We start from the raw sequence: 14,359 nt of genomic DNA on the forward strand, positions 1-14,359 counted from the left end.
CCCTAATAGCCTCACTATATAAAGACCCATATGGCCCAAAAAACGTGGTGAACTCCCTTGGAAGAACCCTAGGTCGTTTTTGGTGCTCCTCCTCCTTCTCATAAGTCATTCTCTTGCTTGTGGTGTTTGTAAACCATTAGAGGAATGCCACTTGTGACTCTAAGCTCCAAGACAAGAAGATTCAAGCCATTCTTGAAGAGGTAATCATCTAGATCTATTCTTATATGTTAATTTTGAAATACATATGCTAGATTAGGGTTCTTGAGTCTTGGATGAATTGCATGTACAATAGAGAAACCTAGATCCAATCATTAGGGTTTGTATGAGCACATAGGATGTTCTTGTGTTTAAAACCCATCAATAAGCTCTTTGACTGCTTCTGCAAGAGCCATATATTCTGTTTTTATAGTTCAGAAAGAAACACAATTTTGTAACCTAGACATCCAGCTGATTATTGTACCTCAAATGATGAACACATAACTTGTTGTGCTCTTACTAGAATTAGCACATTCACCCAAAACTGCATCGACAAACCCTTCTAAGACTTCCCCATTTTCTTCTTAAACATAAGTGTAACACCCATTGTTCAGGTATTTTCCATTTCTACCCTTGGTATGAAATTTGTTGCAAAATTGGTCCCTTAGCCTTTTGAAAAGGAACACATGACTTTGTGCGTACATTGGGCATACCTTTTAGTACGCATGGCGTACGTAGCAAAAGTGCAAACCCTAATTTTTAGGTTTCAATCACTATTTAAACATCATTATCTCCTTAAGACCTTTCCCCTCATCAGCCTCCACCTCCCAAATCGTCCCTTGTAAACCCTAATCCATTGTGTGAGCATTTTTGAGCTTGAGAGTATATTTTTGGTGTTCTTGAAGGAAGAATAAGTAAATGGAATCATCTTGGAGGCTCAAGGCATCTTGGAGCCAGAAGTGTTTCACCATTAAGCATCCTTTGGAGGTATAAAGTTTGAAACTTGATGAGTTATTTGCTTCAATCGTATTAACCTTGAGTTTGTGTTCATCTTTGGTCCCATAAGCTTGGTGTTCATGAGTATGGGTTACTATAACCCGAAGAGCTGTCCTTTTAGATGTTTTTAGGTGTTAGGAACCATAAAAATATGATCTTGGTCCTTCTATCCCTTCTATGCAAGAGTTATGATGTCTTAATGGATTATTAAGTTAGGATTTTAGCTTTTGGACCTTGTCTAGCCATGGAAAGTCATAGAGGTGGAAACTTTATGAATTAGGACAATGTTTTGGGTCTATATCTGAGTTTTGATGAAAGATATTTAAGGAATAAGGAATTAACAGAGAAATAGAAATTTAGCTCTGGTATGATGGGTGTACCTGGAGGTATGCTGCGCATACCAGGTTTTGAACCCATGATTAAGAGGCACCCTCTACGTTGGGCGTAGAGAGGAGTACACAAGGCGTACTCAACCCAGGTGAAATATTTGACTTTTTGAGCTCGGGTTTGACCAAGTTTGACCTATGGGCATTTTGGGTATTTTGAGTATTTTGAGTGGTAGTTTGAGTTTAAGGCCCTGGTATTTTTGTAGGAGATCGGTAGAGACAGTAATCGGAGCAATGTTTGTTCTACATATCTTTTCATACCGTGAGGTGAGTTTCCTCACAGTACTTGTGGTTCGAAGGCACCAATGTCAACCCATTTGGTCATGTGTCCTATTATATAGGATGTTGCTATGTTGTAGTCATCTGTTAGATCTAGATGATTATCTGTTTGTTAGTTATATGTTTATCTATTGCATATGTAGACATAGTGCACTTGGGTTGAGGCAATACTGCTCTGTGTGGAGGCCAACAAACCTGGGAGCAATCCAGACATGAGTTGTGGGCCAGAAAGGCAAGCCAGACTCATGATGTGGGCTCAGGGGTAAGCCATCCTGATGGCTATGGACCCGAGGGTATTCCAGTCCGATGACTGATTGGACCCGTTGCATATTGGCATTCCAGTCTGATGACTGATTGGGTCGGGGCTAATCCAGCCTAATGGTTGTGTACCCGAGGGTATTCAATCCGATGATTGATTGGACCCAACATGCATGATTGTATATGTTATGTTGCGTGGTGATATTTTGGGGGGAACTTACTAAGATTTGGCTTAGAGTTTAAGTTTTATGTTTCAGGTACTTTAGATGATTGGGGCAAGGCGAAGGGTTGATCATGCACATCCTTCCGTTTTTATGATATTTGATTTTGGGGTACTTTGATTTGTGATTTTGACTTTTGGAAACTAAGTTTTGTAAACATTTATGGTTGTGGTTTGTTTTTGAAAAATGAAAATTTTACCTTGATTTTTGGGATGTTACAAGTTGGTATTAGAACCTTGGTTTGAGAGAATCGGATGAGCAGTCATGTGAATCCAAGCTCAAACTATGGATTTGTAAAAGTTTTCAAAATTGTTTTAAAAGGTAAGCAAAGAAGGATGCGATGTGTGCGATCAACCGAAGCAAGAAAGTGTACCCGAAGATACCCACACTGTTATTTGTTTACGATGATTATGATAGAACTGCATGCTAGTTTGTAGGCTAGGGATCCTCAGGAATTTCCTGATGTGTGATGACTGATAGCCTAAGACGATCTCTTATATGTTAGATGGAATTGACATCATTATTGTAGTTTCTTAGTGTGTGCATCATGGTCGTACATAACTAAGATTTTATAGCCTAAGAATGTTTGATTTAGCCTTATTTCCTATTCCTCGTCTGGTTGTGGGATTAGGGTAGTGTAACATCCCAAGCTCCAGAGCAAGAGATTGGGGGTGTAAAGTGCAAATGGATGTTTGGACTCGGCGAGTTGGAAGGGTAACTCGGCGAGTCGAGTCGCGAGTGGACCGCGTGAATAAGTGACCCGACTCGACGAGTCGGGGATGGACTCGGCGAGTCCGTGCTGGAATATGAAACCCTATTTTCAGGGTTTGCACCCTATTTAAAGAACAATATGCCTACATTTCAGCCTCTATCTTCCCTGAGTGTTCCAGAGAAACCCTAAATCGTGAGAGACTCCATTGTTGAGAAGAGTCAAGCTTGGAAGAAGAAATTGGTGAAGAGAAGTTGGAGGAAGTTGAGGATAGCACCAAGAGAGCTTGTGGATCTGAAGTCTACATAAGTTTAGACTCATCTTTGGGGTAAGAAGTCACCTCCTTAAGCCTTTTTCCTTATTGTCATCCATGGTGGTTGTTTTGGGGATTCTTTAGCATGATCGAGATCTATTTTGGGTATATAGACTAGATCTGAGGTTGCAACTTCAGATCTAGGTTGTATTGGAGCCATGAGGGCAGAAAGCATCAGCCATGGGACTTGATTGAGAGTGCCTTTGTCCAAAAACCTTCTTGTAGCTTGGTTGGAGCTTGTTGAGCCTTGCATGCACGTAAAGTTGGAAACTTTACGTGTGAATCTGGCCCTAGGAGTCCAGATCTATGTATTGGAAGCAATGAAATGGCCTGAAATCGTCTGAATGAAGATGTCACGTTTGGACTCGGTGAGTCACATGAGTGCACTCGCCGAGTTGTATGAATATGTGCATGGACTCGATGAGTTGGAAGAACAACTCGGCGAGTCTGTTGAAGATTGCCTTGGACTCGGCGAGTCTGTTCTTGGACTCGACGAGTCTGGTCGCAGAACCCCAATCTTTTCTGGTCAAACCTTGAAGCAGTGAGTCGGGAGGTGACTCGGTGAGTTGAGCAGGACGGGACTCAGAGATCGTTGGACTCGACGAGTCTTGGAGTGACTCGGTGAGTAGAGTCGTGTTATGGGAGTTTCTGAGTATAGGGACTCGACGAGTCGACGGGTCGACTCGGCGAGTAGAGTCAGTCAGGGAGGTTGACTTTGACTGAGGACTTTGACTTTGACCAAGAGTTGACTAGTTTGTCTACCAAGGGTATTTTGGTAATATTGGGCTTATGAATCTAGTTCTTGGTAGTGTACGGTGGTGGAGTTCGTGTCGGTGGTCGGAGCAGCTGATCTTATCTTTCCAGTCGGCAACTGCGAGGTGAGTTATCCTCACTATATCGACAGGGTCTACGGCACCAAGGCCGGCCCTTTATCGGATGGAAATCCGGGTATTGTTTGTTATGTTATTGTTTTGCTAGATCTGCATCCTGGTATTTAGGATGGTGTTATGTTAGTGACCTGGTTAAGGTTGGTACCCGGGATATAGGGTAATGTTATGCTAGTGACCGGTTAGGTCGGAATCCTGGTTAGGATGTTGATATGCTATGTGATCTGTTAGACTGTTTGCCTGGTTGAGGATTGTTATGTGATTAATTGTTGTATGTGCACATGGTTGTTTGACGGGGGTTGGGTTGAGGCGGGTCCTGCTTTGTGCTGTAGGCCAACATACCCAGGGCGGACCGAATATTCCGAAGGCCCAACGAGCGGTCCGGATAGGCTGAAGGCCCCAAGAGGGCGGACCAGACGTACCGAGGCTCGGAGAGTGGACCAGGCCGACTGAAGGCCCAGTGTGGGCGGACCAGTCATACTGTAGACTCAGAGAGTGGACCAGGTGGATTGAAGGCCCGGTGCGGGCGGACCAATCACACTGTAGACTCGATGTACATGGCTAGACTCGGAGGGTGGACCAGGTGGACTGAAGACCCGGTGTGGGCGGACCAGTCACATAGTAGACCCGATGTGCGTGGCTGTTCTATTTGTGATATGTTATGAGTATGTTTATGTGTGGTTGGTATTTTGGGGGTAACTCACTAAGCTTCCGGGCTTACAGTTGTAGTGTTATGTTTCAGGTACTTCCGGAGATCGTGGCAAGGCGAAGGCGTGATCGTACCGCTCCTCATGTTTTATGATTTATGAGATATGGTTCTGGGGGAAACTCTGATAATAAACTATTTTGAAAACGAGATGTATGAACTTAATGGTTTTGGAAATGAATTAAAATGTTTTAATTTGGCTCAATTTTTATGGGTGTTACAGGTAGAATCAAGTATTCGTCTCTCTATGAAATCTAACATTATGTATGATCAACATGTATTAACGACTGCAGGGTTGGTGGAAGTTTCATGAGTGAGTATAGTTTATAGCAGGCTAGTGCGAGGAATGATTAGCCACTCTTGAGAGAGTAAATATAGGATGAATATGTATCCTATATGCTTGGGCCTAGTGGTCAGGAATTGCGTGTAAGGATTTGCCTGATTTTATTGTGCCTTAGTGCCAATCGATTTCACTACTTGAATGTTGCTTGCTTTGTGCTTTGTAGGACTCATATTGATGTGAGTTAACTATTAAATGAATTGTTGGGTTCTAAGAACTATAACACTCCTATGGTGCACATGCAACCCTAGATGCTTTGGATCTATGTTTTCTCTAATTATACATGCAATTTGAATTTTCCAAAGCATACACCCTAACTAGCATACAATAGAGGATATACAATATAAAACTCATAGTTAGATGAATACCTCTTGATGTAGTTGTAGTCCTTGGCCTTTCAAGAACTTAGCACCTCAAGTTTGATGCCTCAAATGGTTCACAAACACCATGAATAAAGGAGGACTTTGAGAGAGAGGTTATGAACTCCAAAAATCGTTTATATGAACTCTTAGAACACATAGGGCCACGATTTTGGCTAAGGGGCAACATTTATATACTGTAGGATTCCAACATACACTTGGGTTATGATCCATATCTCATGTGGGCTAACTCTTCATGGATACTTACATAAAACTTAGCCCAACATGGATCAATATCCTAAACACTATATATATCACCGATTTACATAATCAGTCCCCATTAATTTAATTAGTCTCTTTTGATCACTAAATTACTTCTAAATTCATTCTTGATCAATACTAATTAAATATTATGATTTCATATTAATATATTATACTTGTAATATATTAATAAATCATAAATAACCTCTTTCTCAAATATCCATCCTATCAGATTGTTCTGGTGAAGGCAACCCAAATAGACCATGCTACTCTCGGATCAAGTACATACCAATTATAGTTATGGTCTGAGACACCTAATCCAACAGTCTCCCACTTGGATAAGTCTAATAACTATTATTTCAAGTAGGACTCCAAAATCCCGACTAGCAATCGTAGCTCTCAAAATCCGTTGTCGAACTCTGACCTAGTCAAATGACGCATCCATTAGATAAGGGATCATATATTCCTCAATTCTAGATATCGTATGAACTGAGACATGGATTATAATCATTCTCTCTGTTCATGTGTTGTTTCCCGATTTCCGATTTATGACGACCGACTAATTGAACAAATCAAATTAGTCCAGGCTTGGCCAAGCACTTAGGGTTGTCATCACTAAATCATCGATGGGCCCACATATATCGCTTTTATCCCACATTGGGTAAAAGGAATGGATAATATTTGACTCAACTGATTGCTTGTACTTACTCATCAAATCACACACAACAATATGTTTTATAACACCAGTTTACTGGTGCGTTTACATATGTCAATGTGAACCGACTTGTAAACTACAACTCACATGTCTTGGTTTCAAGAATATAAGGTATTATCGTCTCACAATCACTCGTGATAAAATCCATGAAGTGATTCAGATGAGTGTGAGTTTAATCCAATACTCAAATCTTATTCCAGAAGTACTCATGAACACTGGAGCAAACTTGTGCTATGTCTAAACGCCTTTCGACAATCTACAGACGGATTCATGACAGTCTTGCCTCAATACCTACTTCCAAAGTATGATCGACTGTGGATGGTTTAAATAACCTAGTTACTCAGGAAGTCAAAACATGCAAATTGAAACACAAGAATAATCAAATCCAATATGGTCTCAAAACTTTTGAATATAAATAAAACACCTTTTATTTAATCACCATATTGATTACACATTATTCATTGTATAATGTTTCAATTAATCAACTTAATACTTGAATTAAAACAATAGTCATCCAATGCTCCAAGCATGCACACTATGTTTACCTATGGTCCTTACTTTGTGAAATAGATCAATTGTAATCATTTCCAATGATACTCATTTCACAATTCCAAATCCTTACCGTAAGTGTAAGAATACCAAGTCCTTGCCATTTACTATAATATGCTATATTCTAAGCTTATATGTAGTGACCCTTTTGTAATGACTATGTACACAAGTCACATAGACTTTTCCAATTACAAAAGTTTCCATTGGAGATTTTTACAAGAAAACTCCATAGATACAAAGTCTCATATTCAAAGCACATTCATTTGGACATCCTTCTTGCATAAAGTTTCTAACTTACTCATAGATTCTTGATATCTACCTCCCATTATGGAGACTTTTCCATAATTACCATATGACTATCCATTCTTAATAGAATCCTATCTATTCAAAATCATATCAATATGGTCCATTCATTACTATACTTCCAACCATCCTTAAGCAACCCATCCTTAGCGAACCTCAGATCGTCCTTGACAGTTGTTTAATAACTTTAGTCATATCCGGTTCTAGTCCTTTTTTCCCTCTTAATGCGCAAGACATTTGGAAAATTAGAACAGGAGAATATTATAGCGCATGTAATCGATCCTATATCCAAAGAATATAGGACACGATTCATAATGTCTTACATACAGACCTAATACTTTACCAGTCTCTTCCTATAACATTTCCATATATAGAATTTCCTTATGTTGAACTATTCCAACATAACATTCATATATATATATCAATGACTAAATTTGATTAAAATATCACAATCTAAGCTTTTAGACTTGAAATGAAGTATAAGTTCCTCTCCCTTAATTATAGCAAAATAACTTTTCAAACCCTACAACTTTGCGAATTGAAACTTTTGTTTTCTATAATTAACATTGCTAACTCGCAACACTTACCATAATAATTATGCTCCCATTACCATAACAATTATTATCTTACTAGCATAACACTTATGCTCCCACTAGCTTTGACATGTACTCAGAAATCAGTTGGACTTCTAGATATCAATACTTATTAACTTTCTTACCAAAGTTTAGATTTCTACTACGAGATGCTTCGATAAGCCTTTATCTAAGCTCATACACCTTTTTATTAGAAAGCTCATATGCGTGTCTAAACTATTTCAGAACTTACGGTAGTAAGTCCCGAATGTTCAAACTATTTTCCATTTCTCACAATTCGAACTATGAAGAGCGATGACGTAATCATAATGAATTTGAGAATGCAAATATCACAATTGCTAACTCTTTAAAATCTACTTAGTGACAGCTTTTCCTCACAATCATTTTCATGAAGTGGAGAGAAACCTTATGACACTTAGACTTTATGGTGTATGTGTTCCTATCCATGTGAATTTTTCATAACCATAATCACAAGACAAGGTTAGTGACAAATCCAAACTCATATGGACTGAACTTGTTCAATCTTAATTTCTTGCCACTTGGCAGCACGAGGGCCTACCATGTGTTCCAAGTTGTTAAGCATATCATCCTTACTGATCAATGAAATTTCACCGATCAAGGTGCTTTGCCTTATGCAAACAACTGAGAACTCATAGAACTCACATGCATAGTCAACTTTAACTGGAATGGGCACAAAAACAAGAATATGTCAACACGATAGGTTACAAACCTCAAGTCATGGGCTAGTGATTAACAATAGGTTTATTCTTGATTAGTTCTTAAAGCTTTTCAAGATATTTAAGACTCCCACTGACCTCTTGACAGATAATACTCTCTTTGCAGGAAACATTACTTGACAAACAAATATTCAAGAGTTAGTGCGGGTTCTTATCAAGATAAACACTTTACACAATTGGTCTTAGTTGATCTTTGTTTTATCCAAAACATCACAACTTACCAATTTTAAATGTACAAGAGTAAAAGACATTTTACTCTACATTTGCTGATATGTCACTCAATATACAATCTTGGAGTATGACTCTAAGACTTGATTTTGAAACGAAGTATGATTCATCTGTTTAATTTAACCATTTCAACAATTCACGATTCCTCTTCTTAGCCATACAAGTGCACTAAGATGTCCTTAGAGGATCAATTTTGACATGGTTCCATAATCATAAGGATGATCATAAAATACGATACTAAAGTACTCTCCCTTCTTTTCAGATTGGAGAAATTTTTTATCTTTCTGCCTAATTTGATTCTTCTTATTCGTTCTGCTATACATTGAAACTTTTCCAATGATTCAGAATTATACTTAATCTTGTAAGCATAACCACATTTACTAAACTTTAGTAAATAATGACGAATAGTCTTATCGTTCTTTGTGGTGGACCTGACCAGTGCACAACCAAGTGTATCCGATCCCCTAGTACTTCACTTGACTCACATATACATGTGAACAAGGAACTAGTCGTAATTTTCCAAATACGAAAGTTCTCATTCATCACACAATACAAGTTGCATGATTCCAAGTTTCTATCCAACTGAAACTTGGGTGATGAGAATCTTTCCCTATTTGGTAAATTTCGACACTACCACAAATGAAAGAATCAAATCCATATTGCTAAAATTAGAAACATAAAACATTAATTTTCACAAATGTCATTGCAAGGAAATAAGATATAATCAAAATTTCTCTTTATTTATAAAATGCAGAACATTTTTCCTTACAATGCAAGTTCATATGAAAACTATGTTTCTAAATATTCCTACGCAATCTATCATAAGTCCTAGCATCAGCTCAAAAATCTGATCATCGAACCATGCGATCGAAATCCATCTTTTCGCGATCAGATTCAACTTACTATTTCCTTTAAGCTTCCTTCTTTCTCTTTGATTCTGCAAAACATCAAAATGTAACTTTACATCATGTAATAAGAATCAATAAGTAGGAGCTTAATAAAGTCAGATAGTGAACTTACCTGAAGTAGAGTCAAACTTTTTGACTTTACCATCTCTTAGATCTCTCAGGTAGTCAGGGCAGCTTCACAACTAATGCCCCTTCTTTTGGCAATAGAAACATATGGACTCTTTGGGAGTGGTACACGGGACAATCACAAAATTAGCCTTTCTCTTTGATTCTTTCCCATTGGGATGAGAAGACTTTTCTGGAATTCCAATGTTGACATTGTCAATGTCCATGGAAGTTTGGGAAGTAGATCTTCCAATCAAATTTGCATTACCAGTGCGCCAAATCATTGCTGATTCAACAGCAATTAGCAAATAGGTAAGATCAATAAGGGTCACGTCGCGGTATGTCATATAGTAGTCTTTAAAAAACTGACTATACGAATTCGGAATTGATTGAAGAACCAAGTCAACAACCAACTTCCTCGACACAACGACTCCTAACATTCCCAGTCTGTCAATGTGTGACTTCATCTCCAAGACATGTGTACACACAGACCTTCCATCTTGGTGTTTTCTAGCCAATAGGGTTTGAGTGACCTTGAGCTTTTCAAGTCTTTGAACTTTTGGGTTAGGGAGAACTACTGGAGGAGGTGGAGGAAGTGACGTTCCACTACAGCACGAAGAAGGGATTAATCTTTCACCTTGATTGTCTTGTGGAATATCGTCTTCATGAGGAAAGCTTTTTCCATAAGATTCAGGAAGACCATAATTGTCTGACCTAGACATCTATAATGGGAGATATTCAAGTCAATTGATTTAAGTCCTTAATATAACACCCAAATGAAATATTAAGGCTAGGAACCAACACAATATTCTACAATTTGGAAGAGGGATGCCGTAATCCAATTGTAAAATATTTGAAGGTAGGTAAATGACGATTTACCAATTTCCACCATGAAAAACAAAATTTATTATTAAGTTTAAAATGAATTAAAATTCCTATATTCTTTGAGATTCATTGAACTTTTCAACGGCATGTTTAAATCTCGATTATGCCCTTCAGGTTTGTGACTGGGATGCCGAGGATCACAAACAAGGTGTGAGTAACCATGCAAATTAGCTTGGTACACTTAATGTTACAAATCACCTAATCAATGTGCTGGTTAACCACACACACTCCATTGATCTATGATTAACATCAAGCTACCATTTCCCACACACTGTCAGTCCTAAATTAGTGTGACAGTTAGCCACACACGCTCCACTAACGACTTAACAAGGTGTAAAGTGCAATTTCATGGGTTAGCACCAAATTCACATTTTTCCTAAGTAACTAAGATTAGGAATTTATAAGTGTTTAGTTACTTGGTATTTTCATTATAATTTTAATGAGAATTAATGTCCTATCCTACCCGTTCGGCTAACGACCCTCCACCAGTCAAGGAAGCGGTGGGTGAGAGTGGACACCCATTAAACCACCATTTTATAGGCAGTAACCTTATACCCCCTTATAGACCGGCTTCGTGAATGAGGCCTAGTAACGGTAAGACTAACTTTTAACTTATACATATATAATATATTATACTTTTAATTTTATATAGTATAAGGGTGTATTTTACACATTTAAAATACTTGGTGGTTTAATTTATTAATAAATTATACTCTTAATTTAATTAATCTTAAACCATGTTATTATGGATTTATTAAACATCTCTTTTAATTAAACACTTTAATTAATTTAATAAAGTCCATAAGGTGTAATTGAACTATTCAAAGCAACTATGTTGTTAAAAATTCAAAATTAAAACTACTTAATTAATTTTTAAGTTATGAACCTAAGAGTTGCATCTTTTGAAACCTTTCAATTACAAGAGTTAATGTTTTCATAATTTGAGACTTTTCAAATACCAAAACTTGAGGGCAAGTTTTGTAACTCTTGAAAACTTTTCATTTCCATAACTTATGAGTTTAATGTCATTTTAATGGATGAGAATTTTCATGTTCCATAACTTGAGGACAAGTTATGCAAGTCATTAAAACATTTAGATCAATTTTAACAAATAGAATTATCATATAAACTAGGAATGATCTAACTAAATTCATAAAGCAAGATAATTCATATCAACAATTTACAAGCAACTTTGTTTATCATATAAGCAACAATTAACTTAAAACTTTGACAATTATCTTTTAACTGGAAGTGGATCATCATTACCAAATCAGAAAATACAATTTTTATGATTACAAAACAGTTTGTGGTAATGATCCTAATCAAATTTTGGCCAAAAACTCAAAATTCTGCAACCAGAAGCACCTACTCGACGAGTACATGAACCTGACTCGTCGAATTGGCCTTTTACTGAGTGGACTCGTCGAGTCAGCCAGTGGACTCGGCGAGTTCATCAGTCAGATGCCAGAAAATCGATTTTTTCAACTTTGAAAATGAACAAACATCAATTATAATAGAAAACAATCCTAGGCTCTGATACCACTGTTGGGTTTTAAGCACTATAACACTCCTATGGTGCACATGTAACCCTAGATGCTTTGGATCTATGTTTTCTCTAATTATACATGCAATTTGAATTTTCTAAAGCATACATCCTAACTAGCATACAATAGAGGATATACAATATAAAACTCATAGTTAGATGAATACCTCTTGATGTAGTTGTAGTCCTTGGCCTTTCAAGAGCTTAGCACCTCAAGTGTGATGCCTCAAATGGTTCACAAACACCATGAACAAAGGAGGACTTTGAGAGAGAGGTTATGAACTCCAAAAATCGTTTATATAAACTCTTAGAACACATAGGGTCATGATTTTAGCTAAGGGGCAACATTTATATAGTGTCGGATTCCAAGAGTCATGGGTAAACCTTAATCCATACACTTGGGTTATGATCCATATCTCATGTGGGCTAACTCTTCATGGATACTTACATAAAACTTAGCCCAACATGGATCAATAGCCCAAACACTATATATATCACTGATTTACATAATCAGTCCCCGTTAATTTAATTAGTCTCTTTTGATCACTAAATTAATTCCAAATTAATTCTTGATCAATACTAATTAAATATTATGATTTCATATTAATATATTATACTTGTAATATATTAATAAATCATAAATAACCTCTTTCTCAAATATCCATCCTATCAGATTGTTCTGGTGAAGGCATCCCAAATGGACCATGCTACTCTCGGGTCAAGTACATACCAATTATAGTTATGGGCTTAGACACCTAATCCGACATAAATATGTTCAGTTACATGCTGCAAAGGTTAAATAATCTTAGAGTGAAGGATTTGGCCCTATTACGTAGCTCTTGTTTGAGTCCAACTGTTGTAGGGTTGGGTCTTTTGGTTGAATGATTATTTAAGTTTTGTTGCATGTAATTGTATTCATGAAGTGGTTAGCTGACATTAATAGGGTTCTTCAGCAGCTGATGGTAGTGTGAGGTGGGGATCCTAGGAGAGCCTAGGAAGTGCTTTAGTTTAGGTGGTACGCTGTTTAGCGGGTATTGAGAGTATTATTATGAGTAGGTGACTTAGAGGACTCAGATGATTCTTGAGGAAAGTATGGATAGGTATGGAAGGTAATATTGTGACCGCACTATCAGAAGCATGAGATCCATACTCGAATCGAGGGAAGTCATGAGGATTCTATGAAGCTGGTTACGAGTAGAAAACATGGTTTGATACCATGATTTGTGGTAGTGTTTCCATATCTATCGATCTTTTGGTTATGGTTGTTCATGCGGTGGATGGGTTTAGTGATTGTTTGAGCCTTAGTGGCCATGTCAGGTTGGATTTGAATGGTGCAGACCTAAGTGAGTTAGTTGATTTTGAGGTCTTGAGGGCCTTTCTTGAGGTAGTTACAGTTCACTTGCGAGACTCAAGAAAGAAGCGATTGTTATGATCGGCTAGATGATTGCAGCTGGAGGCTGAGTGATTGGCATTTAGATTGAAATGTTACTATCTACAGCGAGGGCTATGTTCTTCCAGTTTTCCATGTTTAGAGGAGAGAGAGATAGATAGAGAGAGAGATAGAGAGAGAGAGAGAGAAAGGAGAAAAAGAGAGGAGAGAGAGAGAGAGAGAGCAGACATGTGATTTCAGAGTTGGGATGTAGACCAAGCATGGGGCTATATGGATGCGTTTTTTGGTGGCAATATGATAGTGTAGGAATACACAAGAGGATTCATGTGGTATGGTGGCCTTGAGATGAGATCAAAGGTCTGTTTTCTTGGGATATAGGCAGGTCAGGTGCTAGATGATGGTTTCATGTGATCAGGGAAGTGAATCGGGAGTGACAACTTTTGTAGTCTCTGATGTATCCCAACTATGAGAATGATTCCTTTTTGTATTTATGAATTATTCTCGCGAGGAATTAACGTTTGGGATTTACAAGCGAGGAGTCTAGAAGTCAATTTGTTTCTAGATAGGAAGTTGGTGTTTTGCTTGTGCATCTGCATGGAATTCTTGAAGTTAGAGGCAACCATGATTGGGGAGTTCCCGAGGTCTCCATTTGAAATTCAGAATCTCTTCGATTTTGCTTGGTCTTTATCTGGAAGATCATCTTACGTTGTGT

This window comes from Lactuca virosa, chromosome 4, assembly GCF_052849685.1.
Source record: "Lactuca virosa cultivar CGN04683 chromosome 4, Lactuca_virosa_CGN04683_v6, whole genome shotgun sequence".
Lineage (NCBI taxonomy): Eukaryota > Viridiplantae > Streptophyta > Magnoliopsida > Asterales > Asteraceae > Lactuca > Lactuca virosa.